General features: G+C 40.6%; 1 protein-coding gene and 1 non-coding gene across 3 annotated transcripts in view; both read left to right on the forward strand.

Annotated features, from left to right (window-relative positions):
• Positions 1-22,753, forward strand: part of LOC124622270 (zinc finger protein 16) — a 138,892-nt gene that overhangs the window by 71,935 nt on the left and 44,204 nt on the right. The window lies entirely within an intron of this gene.
• Positions 6,899-6,973, forward strand: Trnas-uga. The gene has a single exon. It is a non-coding gene; the product is annotated as a tRNA-Ser (tRNA).

A 22,753-nucleotide genomic window follows, 5' to 3' on the forward strand; every position in this document is an offset into this window, starting at 1 on the left:
CTCTTCAAGGCAGACTGTCGGACACTATGCAACCACTTGGCGATACTTAAGCATTGAGACAACATCCTGGATTGTGTGGCCCACATGACAATCTGATCCATTGTGCTGCCGATGAATCTGTACGAAAATCTTCTGGCCATCAGCAGGAGGCAACCTGTTCTTTGGCGGAACAATCAGTTCTGTTTTGTAGTACAGGACAGGTGGACAACACTGCGAAATTTGAAGCTCAGTCAATCAGCAGATAACCTGGGAGCCTTTCATATAGCAAGAGCAAAAACCTGGCAGGCTGTGAATGAGAGTAAGAAGTGATCATGGCACGAGTTTCTGAAGTCCATTAATTAGTCAACTTCTGCTGCTGTAGTATGAGAACTGATCAGGAAGATATCTGGGAAAAGACTGTCTGGGCAGTGGAGTCCCGAAAGTAATGCTCGTGCAGGTAGCATAGACCATGACACCATACTTTTTCAATGTAACATCGCCCATGAGCCCAGTTCCAAATTTCCAGACGCATCACAAAGTTAGGAATAGGGGTGAATTCATTTCAACTCTAACAAGGAAGAGGCCTGTAATCTTCCTTTCCCCATATGCGAATTTGTATGAATGAATCTGCTTGTATAGTGAAATTTTTACTTCCTATCTCCTTGATGAGTCTTATCATTTAAATTTTATATTTCTTCATAAGCTTAATTATCATTTTATTGCTATTTATTTTTAATTGTAGTTTCTCTGACGCTTTATTTACAGCTTCAGGTATTTGCATTAGTTCTTTCGCTGAATCTGTTATTAGTACTATGATCTGTAAATCACTTGCACTGAATTTGCCACCAGTTTACAAGGTACTTGACTGGTCTGCAAATCTCTACAACTCAAGGACATTTGCTGAAGAAAGCTCCAAGGTATACGCATTCCTATAGACTGCGTTCTCAGATGCCCAGAAGTGCTCAAAAAGATTGATGTCGGGTGACCTTGGGAGAGGGAGGGAGGAGGGGCAGGCAAGTACCCTTGTGTGCACCATAGGTTTCATTGAAGACTACCGAGGCAGTTTGGTACAGATGTAATGGTGCATTGTCTTGCTGCATAACAGACCTCCAGCAGAGTACCTATAGGTGGGGACCATCTGGCAGCAGGTCTCTGATTTGTTTGCCTGGGAAATATAGCAAACATAACTGGGAGCCTCCTTCATGTCATGTAAGCAATCAACACAATCACTTTTTGACAAAATAATTTAATTGTGTAGATAAAAAGATCTGCTCGCCAAGCAGTGGCAGAACACACATAAAAGAGGGTTGTAATTCGGCAAGCTTTCAAAGCCAGTGGCTCCTGCTTCAGGCAGAAGGGTTGAAGTTCTGATGCCACTTGGTGAGTAGATTTTTTATCTATCTAATTAAATTATCATGTAAACAATCAGCTATTTAGATGTATCACCAACTGCTTCAGTGCCCTTGTGCCCACACAAATCTCTTTGAAATGTCAGGCACAGTTAACACAGGTACTCATACATGACATTTGCTGTGACAGTATGAATTAGTTGACTGTGACTTGCATTGCCCATTTGATGTGGACTGCAACAGCCGCATCATGACTTTACCAAAACTAAAGTACTCACTGCAGTCTAATGAAATAATGGACCATGCAAAGTCTAGTGCCTCACACTTTCAGAGGTAGTCTACCATATTTCTGAATCCCATTATTCTGGCAATGATCAAAAGTAGAGACCTTTCATGTTTCGCACATGCTGTTTTTTATGTCATTCATACAACCAATATGCATCTACCTACAGGACCATATGTCTTGCCGGATTATTCAGTTTGCCAGGATGACATGACAGTTCCCTATCTGATTTAACAGCCTTCTCTGATTCATGTGTTAATCAGCATAGTTGTAGTGCTTATTACGTATTCCAAGTACATTAATATGACTACCTATCAAATGACTGGATAACCACCTTTTGCAGTGAAGACCACTACAGGATGTGCAGGAGGATTCAGTGGTGTTCTGGAAGGTACTGATAGTGATGTGGAGTCATGTCGACTCTGTGCCATAGCCAGCTGTGCTAGATTTCCGGTTGAGGAACCATGGCATGAACAGCCTGATTGAGGTGGTTCCAAAGATTCTCAATTGGGATTAAATCCGGGGAGTTTGGTGACCAGGGGATTACAGTAAGCATATCCTGCTCTTCAAACCATGCACGTACACTGTGAACTGTGTGCCACTTTACATTGTCCTGCTGGTAGATACAACCAGGCTGAGGAAAACAGACTGTGTATAAGGGTGGACAAGGTACCCAAGGATAGATGAATGCTTGTGTTGATCCATTGCACTTCCCAGAAATATGAGATCCCCTAGGCCATAAAGCGCCCTCCTCCAGCCTGGACTCTTCTGATGATTGTTGCATGTATTTACTTTCTATCCATTGGAGCATAAAACTGGATTCCTCTTGAAAGGCCACCAGTTGCCACTCAGTGGATTTCCTTCCTATACACCACAGTGTCATCAGCAAACAGCCACAGATTGCTGATCACCCTGTCCATCATATCATTTGTGTATACAGAGAATAAGAGCAGTCCTATCAAACATCCCTGGGCACTCCTGATACCCCTATCTCTGATGAACACTCATCATCAAGGACAGTTTACTAGGTTGTTTTACTTACGAAGTCTTCGAGTCACTCACATATCTGGGAACCTATTCAGTATGCTTTTATCGTTTACAGTGGCACACTGTGTCAAACTCTTTCCAGAAATTTAGGAGTATGGAATCTGCCTGTTTCCTTTCATCCATTGTTCGCAGGATATTGTGCAAGAAAAGGGCAGTCTGAGTTTCATATGAAGAGTGCTTCTGTGCTGATAGGTCCAGTCACCTATGCCTTTTTCCATTAATTTGGAACTTTGCTCTGGGCAAGAGTTTCACAATTAATGCCAGCCAAGAAAGTGGCTGGTGATATTCAAATAATGCCGGCTTTCACACTCTCCTAAGAAAACCGAAATGTTTTTCTTTTGCTGCTGTTGCTGAGTGAATGTGGTCACACAGTTTTTGCGTGGGAAGAAGGAAATTTTCGGGTACAGGAAAGTGGCATCAGAGCTCTCTCAGAACAATAGTAGGGTAGTGTTTTTTCCAGATTGGATTGAATGTTAATGTGTTTAAAAGGTTGCAGGACTTCAAAAACATTGACACTTAATGATGAAGTTACTTGAATACCATTTATGTCTGTGATTGACAAACGTTGTGGACAAAGCCATACAGTCATTTTACAGAAATAGGTGGCAACTGTAACTGAATTGCGGAATTATGTGAAATTAGCACAGTGTTTGGTATGTTTATTTTTTCACAATTAGCATAGTTTTGAAACTATTTGATTATGATTTTGTTGTGTGGGGCTGGGTATATTCACATATTGTCATGTATATTGTTTAGGTATTCAAAACTGGAATTTCTAGCTGTGAAGAATTTTGTATGTAGATCTTAATTAATCTGATAATCTCCTGTGTGATGAACTTGACATTTTTTTGGGAATGTGTGTGAATCTCAATGAAAAAGGAAAGTACCAAGGTTAAAAATATGTGGATGCTTTATTTTCCCTCTGATAGAGTAAAGCACAGGAATCAAATGACTGGCTGTTGTAGAGTCAGACCAAGTGGTTTTAATTCCATATAATAAATGTGAAAGTTTGAGTGAACTTTACCATATTTGTGGAAATCCTTGTATTGTTTGATATGCCCTACATATTATAATTCAATGTAATGCTTATACAATACTCAAAGTGTTTAATTCATACTACCATTCAAGCTCTTTGCATTTTAGCCACTGAACATATCTTATAGCTTCTGAGATGCTTGAAGACTCACAACAGTGTCATTTAAATGCTGTATGACAGAAAGACTTTAGATGTAGATCATGACAGGCTTTTAGTGAGGCTAGATTTGCTTTTTGATATGCAGTCATATCCACAGGTAACAGGCACACCTGAGGAAAGATAACATCGTTGCGTGTTCTAATATTGTCACATTTTCACTTTACCTGACTATAAATTGCTTCTTTTCGTTCTGCGTCAAGTTAGTGTGTTTGTTACTCCTTCATGCCGAAGCATCAACTGATACAGTGATGACAAGAGATGACACTAATACATATCATGTAGAGTTTTTACGCTTATTAGAGCTGTTGGGGGGTGCCATCCCACAAGTTGGAATTGAAGGTGGGTATGCTAGTCATACTGAAGAGTAACAGGGATGCACCAGGATTGTGCACTGGCACCAGGTTATGCATTGTAGAGCAGAGAAGGCATATCTTGCTTACCACCATCATCATTTGAAGAGCCAGAGGTGAGATGGTACTGATATCGCGGATTCCTATTATTCCAATGAACTTTTCTTTACAGTTCAAAAGCTTGCAGTGTGCTTTGAAAGTGGCCTTGATCACTGTAGATAAGAGCCAGAAATCTCTCCATATATACACAGAACAAGAACAGGGTGTATACGACCCGGGAAATCCGGGAAAAACCCGGGAATTTTTTCATCCGGGAGAAAACCGGGAAAAACCCGGGAATTTTTCGGAATTCCGGGAATTTTTCATTGTTTTAGCTTTTGGTTAAATTTTTGTAATTTTGACTGCAGAATTGATTTTCTAGTAAAGAACGTTATTGTATCCTGCTACTGGAGAATGATACTGCAGCAATAAAATATAAACGAGAGGGAAAAAAATAAAACTTTAGTGGCAACGGAAATGTGCAATTTACAACGAAACCCCGTGCACGCACAAGCGTCTGCAAATAGCAAAAATATGTCAAAGGCCGTAGGGTGCAGACTGTAGTTTTTCGTAACAATGAACTGCTTGCTATGAGCATGACGTCACAACTGTTCACATTAGGTTCGTTTGATCAATTGCCAGCGGTCTGTTGCGCATGCGCATTTGACTCGCGAATAAGCAGTACCTTCTCCCTCTTCCCGCTATGGTGCTACTTGTGGTTTGGCTGTAGCTGCAAGCAGCCAGATGCAAATGAGAAAAATTTTTCTTGCGCGCCCTAGCTGCCAGATTCGCGCTTGCACAGAGTTATCTGAGTTGTAGTGGGGAGGGGGTTAACCTGCACGTGACCCGTGTTTATGTTAAGTGATTTCGCTGCTTCTCTTCGTTTACAGCTCCCACGTCAAATGAAAACAAAATGGATTTCTGTGGCCGGGAGCTATCAAGTGAATTAAAATACATTCACATAATTACGGAGGGCAAAAATATATTATTAATTTCAGTTTTCTGATTTTATTTTATTTCCAAGTTAGTAGTAGTCAAGCATTAATCGCCTTGCAGAACAATGAAGTTATTTTTGCAAGTTTGCTAAAGAAATTTGGCTTGATTAATCTTTCCTCTGAGGCGATCATTTTATTTGAAACGAAGTGTTTCATTCTACAGTATTGGCTAGTTCCAACTGTTCGCTGAATTTGAAGTGCACGTTATCATCTTTTGCCATGTATGGCATTATGCCATAATAAAGAAACAAAAATGAGACCGTATAGTACTGGTACTCCAAGAAAATGTACATCCCAAAAACCACACTGAAAAGCTTAATATCAGATGGGACCTGCTTCATTGTGAATCTGGAAAAAGCCAATTTGCACTTCAAGCTGAATTATGCATTTTAGTATGGTTTACGAAATTCCGATGCTCTTTGGAGTATCCTCTGATGCCCTGTTTCTTTTATGGTGTAATCTAAGCTCTCTTAGTGCTTTATACACACGAACATGCGGGCTTCCTACACCACTGCAGTTGCACACGCACAATAATGTCTGTTTTCTGGCGCTCTCTGGCAACTAGTAAATCGAACCTATTTCTAACAGTCTCTGGATAGTATTGCGAACGGTGGTTAGAAAAGCGTTACTTTCAAAGTAAATTTCTTTTTACCCAAGGTGAATTATGTTACGTGTCAGAAAGTGGGATGGATATCTAAATCACAGAGCGTTCGAAACTGAACAGTTTGAGAGTTTGAGGACCAGCCACTTAGCTTAGCTTTTCTTGTAGATATACGGTACTGTGTACATTAATGTAAACCGTTAACTTTTCCTCTTGTGTGTTCGCGCTATGTAACAAGTGATGTTGCTATTGGCTGACTAAAACAAGTGTCCTATGCTCTGAATAGCTGCTGTCATCGGCTGGCGAGATCTCGTGCCTTGAGATATGACTCACTTACAAAAGGACATATCAACCTCGGTTTCAACGCTCCGGAAACTAACGCGCTGTGTTTGGTGCAACTCGAATTTATACTTTCTTAATAGCAAAATATGCAGCATATATGTTGCTGCAAAACAAAGGTCTTTCCAAAACTTCTCTGCCCCGTCTTTTCTTTTTTTTCCCGGGAAGTTCTACGCGATTGTATAAAACGTTAAGCATTCAAAGGATTGATAAGTTTTACAGTTCTGAGGGAAAATCTATGGAAAATGTACTGTCACTTAGCACGGAAAAAGTGTATTTTCGCCCGGGAAAAAGCATATTTTTTAAACGGGAGAAATCCGGGAATAATCCGGGAATTTTTTTCCCTTGTCCCTGTATACACCCTGAAGAAGTCTCAGAATGTTGTTTATAGAGACGTATTGCAGTAGACAATTTTTATATAGTCCATATTCTGTGCTAGGCACGTCGCAAACAGCTGTGAAATTCCAGAATGAAATTTTCACTCTGCAGCGGAGTGTGCGCTGATATGAAACTTCCTGGCAGATTAAAACTGTGTGCCCGACTGAGACTCGAACTCGGGACCTTTGCCTTTCGCGGGCAAGTGCTCTACCAACTGAGCTACCGAAGCACGACTCACGCCCGGTACTCACAGCTTTACTTCGCAGGAGAGCTTCTGTAAAGTTTGGAAGGTAGGAGACGAGGTACTGGCAGAAGTAAAGCTGTGAGTACCGGGTGTGAGTCGTGCTTCGGTAGCTCAGTTGGTAGAGCACTTGCCCGTGAAAGGCAAAGGTCCCGAGTTCGAGTCTCGGTCGGGCACACAGTTTTAATCTGCCAGGAAGTTTCAGCTGTGAAATTATTTATTCCCTTTCCTGGCAAATTTTGTAATTCACTACTTGGTCATGTAAAAATGTTGTCCTTAACCGCCGGTCGGGGTGGCCGAGCGGTTCTAGGCACTACAGTCTGGAACCGGGCGACCGCTACAGTCGCAGGTTCGAATCCTGCCTCGGGCGTGGATGTGTGTGATGTCCTTAGGTTAGTTAGGTTTAAGTAGTTCTAAGTCCTAAGGGACTGGTGACCTCAGATGTTAAGTCCCATAGTGCTCAGAGCCTTTTGAACCATTTATCCTTAACTGAACGTGTGAGTTGTGTGCAAAACATATTTTGTCAGCTTCTTTCAACGTCCACCCCCTTCCTCCCAACCCCCTGATATGGCTCAATTTGGACCACAAGCGGATCGTGCCTTAATACTTCAGTACCTCCAAGAGATAACTTTTGTGGTGGTGCATACACATGATAATGAATTTCAGCATTAACCTCTCTCTCTCTCTCTCTCTCTCTCTCTCTCTCTCACACACACACACACACACACACACACACACACACACACACTGGGGTGTTTTTCTTGTTGTGCTTTGATTTTAAGTGATCAATGTATTGCGAGATGCCAAGTCTTTACTCTTTCCCTGTAATAACAATTACCTTCTTTTCCAAATTTCCTAGTTATTGTCTTGTTTTCTTTTGATGTTATGGTCCTTCTACACAGTACCACATATTTGACTGTTGACTTCTTATCTGATTGCAGAGGGGCAAGGGCTATAAAAGAGCTGCCACATTTATAAAACTCACTACGAAATTACAAAACATGATTTCTGTAATTCTTCTATATGCAAATAAGCTATTGACTCAAAGCAACTGATAATTAACAAATCTTTTCAGGCAACATGCTCATACATGATGCTTCTGTGCTTGACCACAACCATAAGTTCATACTAAACTTGAGGTAGCTTAACAAAGTGTCTGTATAACGGCATTCACTTCTCTTTAGTGCTCGACCTTTGCTATCAGTTCCCTTTCTTCTTTGGAGCTCACTGCAGAGTGCAAGTGAACCTTCACTGGTCAGTCCAAATGACACATCCTTCGTCACTTTCTGCACCGTGCCCGCATTTTTCTTTCTCATATCTGCCCTAAGTTCCAACAAACTGGAGCACAATAGTTTCTATTAATGCTACCACTAATTAAAGTCACATTTTCACATGTACATCTTTCATTGGTCCAGTGAAAGGAAAGTGAGACATGTTGCTATGCCTTACAGCATCATGTACCACTACAGATTCCCCCACTAAGATGCAAGATGTCATGTGGAGTAACTTACACAACTAGAGACAGTTTGACTTATCTTATAAGCAATCTATAAATTAATTTAACTTTTATATTGAGATCTCATGTGACCTAAATTCAGTGCATTCCTTCTAGCATCAAACTGATGCATACAATTGTTATCAATTTTCTTACATTAGTCAACCCATTTGACTTCTGATAATGTACAGATTTCTGTCTTTGTATTTCAGAAAGATCGTAAAATTAAACTAAATTAAACAAGAGGCAGTTTCTGTTTCATTTTCAGGCTATACTTGTTTAAGATCATTATTAATAACAAGGTTTGTTCAGTTACCATGAGATGCTAAATTTTCCCTTATCTTTTCACATTTACAAATCCCAGAATTGTTCTTGTTCAACATGTATTTAAGAAGGGAAAGTCTAAAGAATCAATCTAGCCCCAGTTAGACCACATGCTTGAACTATTTTGGAGACTATTTCCCTATTTTCATTTAGTTTACTTTCTTAGTTTTGTATTTTTATATGCACTGCATTGTCATCTAAGTCTGTGGACAAATACAATAGAACAAGCTTTATTGCTGTCGCAAGGGAAGTGTTCCTTCATTGTGTGTGTGTGTGTGTGTGTGTGTGTGTGTGTGTTTTCTAAACAGATCAGGTCCTTACTTCATTGGATCCACCTGACCTTAGGTATAGGCTCCCCCTTTCGTAGGTAAACCTACCTTCTCATTCCTACCAAATTGGTTTAGGTTGTTTCTTCTTTGGATTTACCTGACCCCTGGTATAGGTTCACTTTTTCCTAGGTAAAACTACCCTCTTATCCTCCTACCTCTCTACAAATGTGGATACAATCCACCTTCATGCTTATAATCATGTGCCTTGTCTCTGACATTATGGTTTTTACCATTTCTAGTATGAAAATTTCTTGTCAGCATAGTGATCTTATCCAAAATATTGGATTCTTACTTCCTTCTTTTCTCTTATCACTGCTGTTTCTCAACTTGTTATTATTTGTGTGTTATGTAAGTGCCTCTGAATAACTTTGCTTATATTAGTATGTCAGTTTGTAATTTCTTAACTGTACCTCCTTCTGTCCTACAGCCTCCCCCCCCCCCCCCCCCACCCCTTCCCCCATCCATTCAGATGGTGTCACAGATATGGTCTGGATAAGAGAAGGGTTACTGTGATTGTAACAATACTGTGATTGTAACAAATGCATATGAAACGAGGGAGGATAGGACTGGTACTCCTGTTGGAGAAGAAAGGAAAGAAAGTATATGAATAAGTTTGCTAGGATCGAGAAAAAAGGATGATAGACACCAAAGACAGATTCTCCTTCCACCCCCCACCGAAGGTTTCCCTTCTACTAAGGTTCTTGACTGTCTACATGTACATCTATGTAATTACTCTGCTACTCACTATAAAGTGCCTGACAGAGGGTTCAATGAACCACCTTCAAGCTGTCCCTCTACTGTTCCATTCTCGAACAGTGCATGGGAAAAACAAGCAATTAAATTTTTCTGTGTGAGCCCTGATTTCTCTTATTTTATTGTGATGATCATTTCTCCATATGTGAGTGGGCACAAACAGAATGTTTTCACAATCGGAGGAGAAAACTGGTGATTGAGATTTCATGAGAAGATCCCATCGCAATGAAAAACGCCTTTGTTTTAATGATTGCCACTCCAATTTACATATCATGTCTCTGGCACTATCTCCCCCATTTCGCAGTAATACAAAATGAGCTACCCTTTGAACTTTTTTGATGTCATCTGTCAGTCCCACCTAATACGAATCCGACACCGCACAGCAGTACTCTAGAATAGGGCAGACAAGCATGGTGTAAGCAGTCTCTTCAGTAGATCTTTTGCACCTTCTAAGGATTCTGCCAATGAATCACAGTCTTTGGTTTGCTCTACCTACAACATTATCTATGTGATTGTTCCAATTTAGGTTATTTGTAATTGTAATCCCTAAGTATTTAGTTGAATTTACAGCCTTCAGATTTGTGTGACTTATCACTTAATCGAAATTTAGCGGATTTTTTTTTAGTACTCATGTGAATAACTTCACACTTTTCTTTGTTCAGGGTCAATTGCCACTTTTTGCACTAGACATATATCTTATCTCAATCATTTTACAATTTGTTTTTATCATTTGATGGCTTTACAAGATGGTAAATGACAGCACCATCTGCAAACAATCTAAGAGGGCTACTCAGATTGTCTCCTATGTCCTTAATATAGATCAGGAACGATAGAGGGCCTATAACACTTCTTTGGGGAATGCCAAATATTATTTCTATTTTACTCGGTGACTTTCCATCTATTACTACGAACTGTGAGCTTTCTGACAGGAAATTACGAATCCAGTCGCACAACTGAGGCGATATTCCATAGGCACGCAGTTTGGTTAGAAGGTGAGGAACGGTATCAAAATCCACCTGGACATCTAAAAATATGGAATCAATTTGATGGCCCCTGTTGATAGCACTCGTTACTTCATGTGTATAAAGTGCTAGTTGTGTTTCACAAGAACAATATTTTCTGAATCTGTACTGGCTATGTGTCAATAAATCGTTTTCTTCGTGATAATTCATAATGTTCAAACACAGTATATGCTCCAAAACCCTACTGCAAATTGTCATTAGTGGTATACTGGAAGAAGATGGTGATCATTCGCTGCAGAAAAGATTATCACAGTTTCACCATCGCAGATCCAAAAAAACTGATCCTAACCGACCCCTATGGATAGCCAGTAGACATCTGGTAGCCACACATTATTCATCATTTAGTTGTTGTCATTTGTCCTAATGTCTTTGTCAAGTCACCTTTGTGGATCTTAACAACCATGTGGGTACTTGGCCATTCTATATATACCCAATGTATGATGTGTGCTACTGTACTTAGAAAAATATGTTACTCATTCCAGTAGTAGTTAAACTTCCCTATAAAACATACATAAAATCCAACCTATTGTTTATGTGGAAGGAAAAAGTATGAAATCCCATGTACAAAATATATAAAAGTATTTAGATTATTTTTATAAAGAGTGTAGAAATAAACACCTAATTTGGTTGTACTCTAGTATTTTCTTCAGTTATTAAAGTGAATCTTTACCTCCCTGCAGTGACTTACGAAGCTTATGCTATACTTACATACTCGAAATACAGGTATATCTGTAACTTTTTAAAAATACCCCTCATGTTGGCAAAAATTCTTTAAGTTAATAGGAGAAACTTAAAAGACAATAGAATAGTTAAAGAGGAAGAAATTGCGTCATAGAAAACTAAGGTGGAAAGTAAATAAAGTAATTGACTTGGAGCCTGGCAGTCGTCGCTGTGCCTATCTGCAAAGAGGACAGGTTATCCTGCAGAATAACCATTTTTATTGTATCAGTGTTATAATGTCCTCTTTCATGTTCTGTTTTGGGATCAGTCATAGAACTGTTTTGGGATGTGATATCCCTGTTATCGTGAAAGGTCCAGCATATTTTGGAAAAACTTCCTCATCTGTTTCTTTATATTTGAACTCTGACGATACTCATTTATTAGTACTAAATCAGTTATATTTAATGATGGTATTTGTGCGCTTTCATTATATTTGTGTTCCCTTATTTCTGCCTGCCTATTCAAATTGTCATTTACTATTTTATTAACTTCCTCAGTGTTTTAACTTCAAGTTGAACAAATATTTCAAGGACGACACAATACATGTAAGTCACAGATCAAGTAAACAGAGTAAGACGTGTGTACACTTAAATAGTCAAATCCGAACTGAGTCCGAGTCTAGCGGCCGCTGGCTGGCTGGCCGCTTAGGTGGCGCTGCTGCTGCATGGCTGGCAGACAGCGCCGCATGTAAAGGACGCGCGTAACTGCACGATGGCTCTTTGAAAGATCGGTGAGTCACAATACTTTTCCCCCCTTTGAAGTTTTTGCACATGTCTTGATGGAGGTGGCCTGTAGATTGCTAACGTCCATAGGTGGTGTTTGACTGGCCGTAAAGTCTCGAGGAGGAGGCTTCCCGTACGGACGGAAGTGTCCCCGATAATACTGGGTCAAAATGACAGAAGACGTGGGGGTCGCTTCTGCTGGTGCCCCATGCACCAATCTGCCCGTTGTGACAAGTCCGGTTGTTATAACAGGAGACTTGGGTGATGTGTCCGCATCCATAGGAGAAGGAGGCGAGTAGAGTTGCTCCGACAGAGGATGATCATCTGGTTCCAGCATGGGCACGTCTCCTAGTGGCGTCGGTTCTTGTGCTGGCACCGATATGATCGAGAGAGGACTGCATTGTGAGTAATGAGAGATTTCAGTAACCCGAGCATCAGGTAGAGCTGAAAGTGGTGTAACGGCATCCGGAACAGGCGTTGCCTGCACACGAGGCCGAAGCTGGTCCGAAGGATGCACTGCAACACCTGTGTCCGTATGGATTTCATACAGGCGTCGGCCACGGTGTTGTAAGATGCGGCCAGGTCTCCATTTTGGCCGTTTGCCATATCCCCGTACCCATACAAGTTCGCCGGCGGTAAACCGGCCAAGCGAAGGCACCTGCGGCCGTGAGGTGGAAGGCCGCAGAAGATGAAGTAGCGTGCAGGGCTGTCGGCCATGTAAGAGCTCAGCCGGGCCATGGTCGCCCATGGGGGTGAAACGGTAAGAAGCCAGAAATTGGAGAAGCACATCATCAGCAGCAGGAGAAGTCAGCAGTTTCCTCATCTGAGCCTTAAATGTGCGGACCAGACGTTCAGCCTCACCGTTTGACTGTGGATGGAACGGAGGGGCCTTGACGTGCATGACGTCGTGACAGGCACAAAAATCCACAAAATCGGAAGAGGCAAATTGCGGACCATTATCAGTAACTAGAGTAAAGGGAAGGCCTTCCAAAGAGAAAATGCGAGGTAGAGCATTTGTGGTTGCCGCGGTGGTAGGCGACGTGCAATGGACAATGAAAGGAAAGTTAGAGTATGCATCAATAACGAGAAGCCGATAAGTACCTAAAAAAGGTCCCACGAAGTCAGCATAAATACGCCCCCAGGGCTTCTCAGGCGAAGGCCACGGTGACAAAGATGACTTCTGGGCGGCGGCCTGTGACGCACAAGGGCCGCAGGCAGCGACCATGTGTGCGATTTCAGAGTCGACGCTGGGCCAGTACACATGACGGCGCGCCAGAGATTTTGTGCGAGAGACACACCAGTACCCTTGGTGAAGGAGGCGCAAGACCGAAGCACGCAAAGACGCAGGTACCACAACACGCGGCGAAGCATTTTCGGTGGATAGGAGGATAATACCATTCCTAGCCGTGAGGCGGTAACGCAAAGCGTAGTAGTTCCACAACGGACCAGAAGTCTTAGTGAACGGACGATCTGGCCAATCCTTCTGAATACAGCGTAAAACCCGGGAGAGGGTAGGATCAGAACCCGTAGCAGCTGCCAGCCGGTCCCCGGTGATGGGGAACCCGTCCACAACCCGCTGCTTGGCAACATCCAGGTGGAAACACAAAAGTTCATTCCTACCGAATGCCGGATCAGGACCCATGGGAAGGTGAGACAGTGCATCAGCATTCGCATGTTGAGCCGTCGGCCAGAAAAGAATCTCATAATTGAAACGAGACAAGTAAAGAGCCCAACGATGGAGGCAGTGTGCAGCCTTGTCGGGAAGTGACGTTGATGGATGAAACAAGGAAACAAGTGGTTTGTGATCCGTAACAGGATGAAATTTGGATCCATAGAGAAAAACACCAAATTTATGAAGAGCATAAATAATGCCCAAAGCTTCTTTTTCAATTTGAGAATACTTTTGTTGGTCATCTGTGAGCGTTGGAGGCATAAGCAATGGGTTGTTCAGAACCGTCAGAAAAACAGTGCGCAAGGACTCCACCGACCCCGTATTGAGAGGCGTCCGTGGCAAGAACAAGATGTTGGCCAGGTCGATAAGTAGCCAGGCACGGGGCTGTTTCAGCATAGTCTTCAATTTCTGGAAAGCCGCATCGCATGACGCGGACCAGTGAAAAGGCACGTTTTTATGGAACAGGCGATGCAACGGCTGAGCCACCGAAGCAGCAGATGGTAAAAACCGGTGATAGTATGCTATTTTCCCCAAGAAGGCCTGCAGTTCCTTAACAGATGTAGGGCGACGAAGGGCATCAATCGCAGCGACAGTTTGCTGAAGCGGACGAATACCATCCCGACGGAGTTGAAACCCCAAGTACGTGATAGATGCCTCAAAAAATTTTGATTTCTGAAGATTACACTTAAGACCTTCAGTCTGTAAGACATGAAAAAAGTATGCGCAGATTCTGAAGATGTTCTTCAGTGGTGGAGCCAGTGACAACAATGTCGTCCATGTAATTTATACACCCAGGGACAGTGAGCAATAATTGTTCCAAGAATCACTGAAAGAGAGCAGGGGCGCTGGCGACCCCCTAATGGCAATCGTTGGAGTCCGAAAGGCGTGTTAAGGACCAGAAACTGTTGGGAAGCAGCAGTGAGAGGAAGTTGATGATAAGCTTCTGACAGGTCAAGTTTAGAAAAATACTGGCCTCCATCAAGTTTAGTGAACAATTCTACACGTCGAGGCATAGGGTAAGTGTCGATGAGGCATTGAGCATCTACAGTGGCTTTGAAATCGCCACAGAGACGAGTATCACCATTGGGCTTAGCAACGACAATGACAGGAGAGGACCACTCACTGGAAGTGACAGGAAGCAAGACCCCTGAAGCAGTGAGACGATCGAGCTCCCGTTTGACCCGATCACGAAGGGTGACAGGAATGGGCCGAGCCCGAAAAAACTTAGGCCGAGCAGTGGTTTTGAGCGTGATATGAGCTTCAAAGTCGTTTGCACGGCCTAACCCAGGAGAAAAAAGGGATGAAAATATCGTCAACAAGGAATCCAGTTGAGCATAAGGAATAGCATCAGAGACGATATTGACAGAGCCATCTATGGAGAACCCAAAAACACGAAAGGCATTGAAACCATAAAGGTTCTCCGTGTTACTATGGTCGACCACAAATATGGGAACAGTGCGAACGACAGATTTGTAAGATACCTCAGCATCAAATTGTCCCAAGAGAGAAATCTTCTGTTTATTGTAAGTCCGTAATTGCCTAGTGACAGGTGACGGGATTGGAGAACTCAACTGAAGATATGTCTGAGAATTGATGATATTGGCAGCAGAACCAGTATCCACCTGCATGTGAACATCCCGACCTAGTATTTGGACAGTGAGGAATAACTTCCCTGAAAGGGAAGGAGTAAAATTGACAGAGAACACAGAAGCAGAATCAGCGTCCCGTTCATGAACATCAGGTATGCGGTCAGATTTGCAAACGGATAACACATGATCCTTCTTTTTGCATTTGTGACACACGGCGCAACGTTGGGAACTATCCTCTCGTGAATGTTTCGTAAAACACCGCGGGCGTTAAGGAAGTTGCTGTGGCGTTTGTTGCAGTTTCTTAGAGGTTTGTTTATAGTTAGGCTGAGGCTGCGCTTGGGAGCGCACTGCGGCCACGTCGGCCGGCGGGGACACTTCGCACGCTTTGTCAACAGCGCACAGAGGTTGTATTTCCCCGACGTCACCCCATGCCTCTATTTGCGCTCCTGCAGTGCGAGAAATTTCAAAAGACTGAGCGATGGCTAGGACTTCATCTAGAGTCGGATTTTCCAACTGAAGGGCACGTTGCCTAACTTCCTTGTCGGGCGCCGATCGGATAATAGCATCCCGTACCATGGAATCGGCGTAGGATTCTTTGTGAACGTCAGTAACGAATTGACGCTTTCGACTGAGGCCGTGAAGTTCAGCAGCCCAAGCGCGCGTAACTGCGCGGCGGCACTTTGAAAGATCAGTGAGTCACAACACTCAGAATCTATATTTCGTAATGATGGCCATTTAAATAACTTTAGCAAAGGTTCTCTGAAAAAGTACTTATATAATACTTTCACAGGGGGACAATCCTGTTGACATATCAGGTAGTTTGTTCAGTATTACTGGAACTCCGGAACCATCTGAATCCAAGTTGTATGTTTGTATGAGCAATGTGTTCTAAATAAACGACAAATTTTCTTCATAATCCTCTCACAAGGGTTCAGTTGAAGGTGGTATTTTGATATACATACATGTCTAACTCCTTCCCAAGCTAAAAATTCTTTAGAACTGGTACTCGCAGACTATGATCTATTGTTAGTCAATAATCTTTTTGGTTTTCCTATATCTATAAAATATTATTGCATGAAGTTTATTTCAATGTCCATGGTTGCCTTCTTTATAGTATATAATTTCATGCATATATTAACCAAAATTACATTCAGACAAAGATATATACATTTACATCAATAATCTGTAAACCCCCACGAGGTGCAAGGCAGAGGGTACATCCCATTGTTCCAGTTATTAGGTTTTCTTACTGTTCCATTCAAGTATGAAGCATGGGAAGAATGATTGTTTGAATGCCTCTGTGCGTGCAGTAATTATTGTAATATTGCCCTCATGACCTCTAAGTGAGCAATACGTAGGGGATTGTAGTATATTCCTAGAGTCATCATTTAAAACTGGTTAAACTTTGCTAACATACTTTCTCAGGATAGTTTACATCTGTCTTCAATCAAGAGTCTGCCAAAGGAGCTCCTTCACTATCTATGTGACACTCATACATGGATTAAACAAACCTGTGCCCATTCGTGTTGCCCTTCTCTGTATATGTTCAATATCCCCTGTTAGTCCTATCTGGTATGGGTCCCACACACATGAGCAATATTCTAGAACTGGTTGCATGAGTGATTTGTAAGCAATCTCCTTTGTAGATTGGTTGCACTTCCCTAGTATTCTGCCAATAAACTGAAGTCTACCACCTGCTTTACCCACATTGATCATTCCATTTCATATCCCTACAAAGTGTTACACCCAGGTATTTCTTTGAGTTCACCAATTCCAATAGTGACTCATTGATGTTACAGTCATAGAATATTACATTGTTTCGTTTTGTGAAGTGCACGGTTTCACATTTCTCAACATTGAAAGCAAGTTGCTAACATCTGTCCACCACTTTGAAATCTTATCAAGATCTGATTGAATATTTATGCAGCTTTTTTCAGATTGTACTTCATTATAGATAATTGCATCATCAGCAAAAAGCCTAATTTTACTATTAATATTGTGTGCAAGTCCACTGCTCGTGGTCTCGCGGTAGCGTTCTCGCTTCCCGAGCACGGGGTCCTGGGTTCGATTCCCGGCGGGGTCAGGGATTTTTCCTGCCTCGAGATGACTGGGTGTTGTGTCGTTTTCATCATCATCATTCATCCCCATCGCGGTCGGAAGAAGGCAATGGCAAACCACCTCCACTAGGACCTTGCCTAGTAAAGCGCTGCGGGTCTCCCGCATCGTTCCCCTACGCTCTGTAAAGAAGCATGGGACTTCATTTCCATTCATTGTGTGCAAGATCATTAATATACAACATGAACAGCACACGTTCCAATACACTTCCCTGAGGCATACCCAAATTTGCTTTTACATTTGACAGTGAGTCTCCATCCGAGATAACATGTTGCATCCTCCCTAACAAAAAGTCCTCAATCCAATCACAAATTTCACTTGATACCCCATATGATCTTGCTTTTGACAATAGGCATAGGTGTGGCACAGTGTCAAATGCTTTTCAGAAATCAAGAAATACAACCTCTATCTGATTGCCTTGATCCAAAGCTTTCTGCATACCATGTGAGAAAAGTGTGAGTTGAGTTGTGTTTTACATTATGTATGTTTTCGAAATCCATACTGGTTGGTGTTAAAGAGGTCATTCTGTTCAAGAAACCTCATTATGTTTGAGCTCAGAATATGTTCTAAGATTCTACAACAAATCGATATCAAGGATATTGGACAATAATTTTGTGGATCACACCAGCTACCCTTCTTGTAGACGGTTGTGACCTGTGTCTTTTTCCAAGAACTGGGCATGTTTTTTTGTTCAAGGGGTCTAGACAGATTATAGTTAGAAGAGCAACTAACTTGGCTGCAGATCCAATATAGAAGCTGACGGGGATTCCATCAGGTCCTGGACCTTTGTTCAATTTTAACAATTTCAGCTGTTTCCCACTGTCACTGACCTTAATACTTGTTTCATTCCTCTTTTCAATGGTATGAGGAGTAAACTGGGCAATTGTCATGGGTTTTCCCTTGTAAAGGAACATTTGAAAATGGAGTTCAGCATTTCAGCTTTTGCTATGCTTTTCCTTTATCGTTCAAATAGATTTATCTTCTATCAACATCATTATTTCTTCGCATTTTCGTAGCCTTTCCCTAAAATATAGATCTGTTCATTTATCTTGATCCATTCTTAATGCTAACCTTCTTACCTCATCATTCATATAATTTATAGTCAAGAAGTTAATACTGAATATTATTCATGGTCCTGTAGTTCTTATTATGTCATTCATACCTAAAGGTAGTCATGCTAATGCATCTGGTACTGTATTTTCTGCACCCTTTATGTATTTAATTTCTATTTGGTATCCCTGTAGGAATAATTCCCATCTTACTGATCTGTTTTGCAATAACTTGCTTTCAGTAAGGAAAGATAACACTTGGTGATCCGAATAGATTCTGATCTTGGACCTGCAGATGAGCATATCAAACTTTTTTATACTCCATTTAGCTGATAATTCCTTTTCTGTCACTGTATAATTTAGTTTATGTGTATCAAGACTTCTACTAGCAAATACTATTGTTCTATGATCTTCTAACTCAGGATTCCACCCACCATGAAACAGTTCACTCGAAATACTATATTCAGAAGCATCCGTTGCTAACTTAAAGACCTGCATTACCAGATGTTGCAAAATTGATGCATTTACCAATGCCTGCTTAATATCACAGAATGCTTTGGATGCTCCTTCACCCAATATGCATTTTGTTATTTGTTTCAGTAATGACAATAATCCAGGATTGGTCGTGGATTGGCCTTGTATATAGTGACAGTAGAATCCGGCTAATCATAGAAGAGAGCATAAATGTTTTACATTTTGTGGTTCCGGACAGATTGTGATGACCTCTGATCTTTCGAGATCTGGTCCTATACCCTTCATTCCTATTAAATGTTCTAGAAATCTCAGTTCTTGCCTTCCTAAATGCAATTTTGCTAATGTAATTGTGATACCCTTCACCTGAAATTTTTCTAGAATATTATGTAATAATACACAATGTTATTCCCACGTCCTGGATACTATTAATATATCGTCTTCATAAATTATTAATTCTTGCAGCAATTCATTGCTACAATTCATTTAACAGAATCTGCATAAATTCAACATCACTTACCTCTAATGGCAGCTGAGTTTCCTCTTTAATTTGCTTTCCTGTACTACCCACTATTCCTATGATATATACCCCTGTCATCGATAGTGTGGGTCATTTGTTCTTATTTTTAAGAGTGTTCAGGTATTCTTGTGAAATTAATGAAATTTCGTTTCCTGAATGTATATAAACACCTACATTTATATGTAATACCATTCTGTTGATTATTGGTTTTAATTGCTCTTCCTCTTCTGTGTTATCTTCTTGTAATAGCCATTCTCTTGTAGGTATTGTATGAGAGAATGCAATTAATTTTTCAGTGCATGTGTCAACAGTAGTTTTGTTTCATCCTGGATCTTGGCCCACATCCCAGGATACTGCCCATTTTCCAAAACTATTATTGAATAATTATTTGTATCTGTATTTTGTCATAGGATACATTCTGCTTTACTTCATTGTCAGTGGTGCTTGGGTCATTGGTTACAGAAACCAGTGAATATTCCTTTCGCTATTATTTCTCATTCTATTGTGATCTTTATTTGGTCTCCTATCTACTCTCTTTATTCCAGGAAAATTTATGTGTGTAGTGTTGTGCCTCATTTTCTGTATTTCCATTTTGTGTATTCCAATTTTTTGCATGATTAAAATTGCCTAATTCTTCATTCAGGGTATCCAAACCTTCAACAAATGTCAATAATTTTTCTACAGTAGTCCACCAGATGTATAATATCTCTTTATGTGCAAAATAAAGCAGTCTCCTTACCAGCACCTGAACCAAATGTTTTTCATCTGGTGGGTTATCTAAACACTTAGACTTAGTCAGATGCCATGTGATATACTTCTTAAAGTACCCCATGGACTATTATAGTTCTTAAGATCTGATAACTATAGTGTCGATTTTTCTTGCAAACTAGTGGACCAACATGTTCTCATATTTTTCCTGAAAATCTTCTGAACATTTAAATTCTTCTGAATGAGCTGTTCCCCATTCCACTGCATCAGCTAGTAAATACCTAGTGCAACTTTTTTTTTTTTGTCATCCCATTTCTGAGGTATAGATTGAGAAAATATTCTTATCAATAATCCCTTTGTTAGAAGTAGCTGTTTAGCATCATCTAATTCTTTCCATACTTTCTGTAACTCACTGTTGTTATCTACTTTTTCATGTACTTTTTGCACTACCATTTCTTCTAGATGCTACTCTAAATCAGTTAAAGTATTTGGATTGCTAGCAATTTCAATAAGTTTTCTACCCTATCTTGAATCTCTGAGACTGGATTGCATATAGTTTCATAATTGCTCGAAGGTGATTTCTCTGTCATCATCTTATCATTTACATTTTTAAACTGTATTTTCACTTCTTGTCTAATTATGTCATCATGCTCGACTATTTTTGTTTCAAACTCCTTAGATAATTTGGCTAAAGTTGCCTCTAATGTGGAAATTTTACCTATTTTTGTGGTTAAATCATCTAATTGTTTATTATTTTGCGGCTGTACTATCCATACTTCTGGTAGCGATATGCATGTAATCTAAATTACCATCCAACTTAAAGCTGATTTCACACTAAAAACCTCCATTGTGTATCAACATATTTACACCCAGTGTTAGTCAATGTCATTCACAGTCAGTTATTTCGTATTAAATAAATATACACAAATTCTGGACTTGGTACAATGTACAGTTCACATAATCTGCCGAACCAGCTGCTGTAGCACCCTGTCGATGCTGTCATGTGAGTTGTGCAAGTCTTGGGCTGTGTAGCCACTTCGTATTCAACTTTAATGCCGTTAAGTGCAAAGCAATGAAGTGTTGCCATCGGATGCCACTACAGCACTCATTGTCATCGAAATTGCGTTTCAAAAATCTCTGTAGTCTGCTTGTCGTCTTGTGATTTACGTACCGAGAACGCACTCCAGTAGGTGAATAAAGTCATTGTTGACCTTGTTGCTATGGCCAACTGGTATTCCTTTTGTTAAAGATCATACCAATCTAAACTGTTTGGGTTTAATTAAAGTCATAGTTCCTTTAGTTTGAATAATGTTGCTGTCATTTGCACTGTTACGATGTATACGTTTACAATACAGTTATTGATACCTTTTTTACTTCCATCACCGTAGACAATGATCCACATCCTCCCATTTTTTGTAAAATTATAATTTTAATTTCTTGTTGTAGCTCTTATTTTACTTCGTCTCATCTGTACCCTTCACTTAGGACAACACGAGGTGTTTTTCTTGTTGTGGATTGATTTTAAGTGATCAATATATTGCAAGATGCCAAGCTTTTACTCTTTCCCTGTAATAACAGTTACCTTCTTTCCTGAATTTCCTGCTCATCATCTCATTTACTCCTTATGTTATGGTGCAATGCCAAGTATTTGACTACTGACTTCTTTTCCAATTGCAATGGAGGGAAGCCTATAAAAGAGCTTTCACATTTAAACAACTCACTACGAAATCACAAAACACCGTTTCTGTAATTCTTCTGTATTCAAATAAGTTATCAACTCACAACTGCTGATTAACAAAGCTTTTCAGACAAGTTCATACATGATGCTTCAGTGCTTGACCAAAACCATAAGTTTGTATTAAACTCGAGAGAGTACAGCATAGAGTCTATATAACAACATTCTTCTTTGGAGGCCTTTGCACTCCCAAAATATGCCTGCAAAGTGGAAGTGACCCCTCATTGGCCAGTCCAAATTACACATCCGGCATCGCTTTCTGCACAGTGCCCACATTTGTCTTTCTCATACCTACCCATGAATTGTAACAAACCTGGGCACAGTAGATGCTCTTTATGGTACTGCTAATGAAAGTTACATTTTTCATGCGTACGTCTCTTACATTGGTGTAGTAAAAGGAAAGTGAGATGTGTTGCTATGCTTTATAGCAAAATGTTCCACTACATCACACACGCAAACTGTGGGCAAGTGAAAAGAGCTTGTGGCTGAAACACATGCTTGCATTCCTCTCATGTGAACATGATATTTCATTAAAGTGACTGATTCCTTCATAAAATATGTGGCAATTTTCCCACTTTCTGCAATATTCCATTTTTTTTTCCTCTTCTCATCTTAAGTTATTGACTAGAAAAATATTGATCTAAAACCTTTTTTTCCCCTTTTGTCAGTGATAAAAATTTACTGATTTTAATACATTATTTATGTTTTGCTGTAAGTTTCATTCACCTGTAAC

Source organism: Schistocerca americana, chromosome 1 (assembly GCF_021461395.2).
Source record: "Schistocerca americana isolate TAMUIC-IGC-003095 chromosome 1, iqSchAmer2.1, whole genome shotgun sequence".
In the NCBI taxonomy this organism is placed as follows: domain Eukaryota; kingdom Metazoa; phylum Arthropoda; class Insecta; order Orthoptera; family Acrididae; genus Schistocerca; species Schistocerca americana.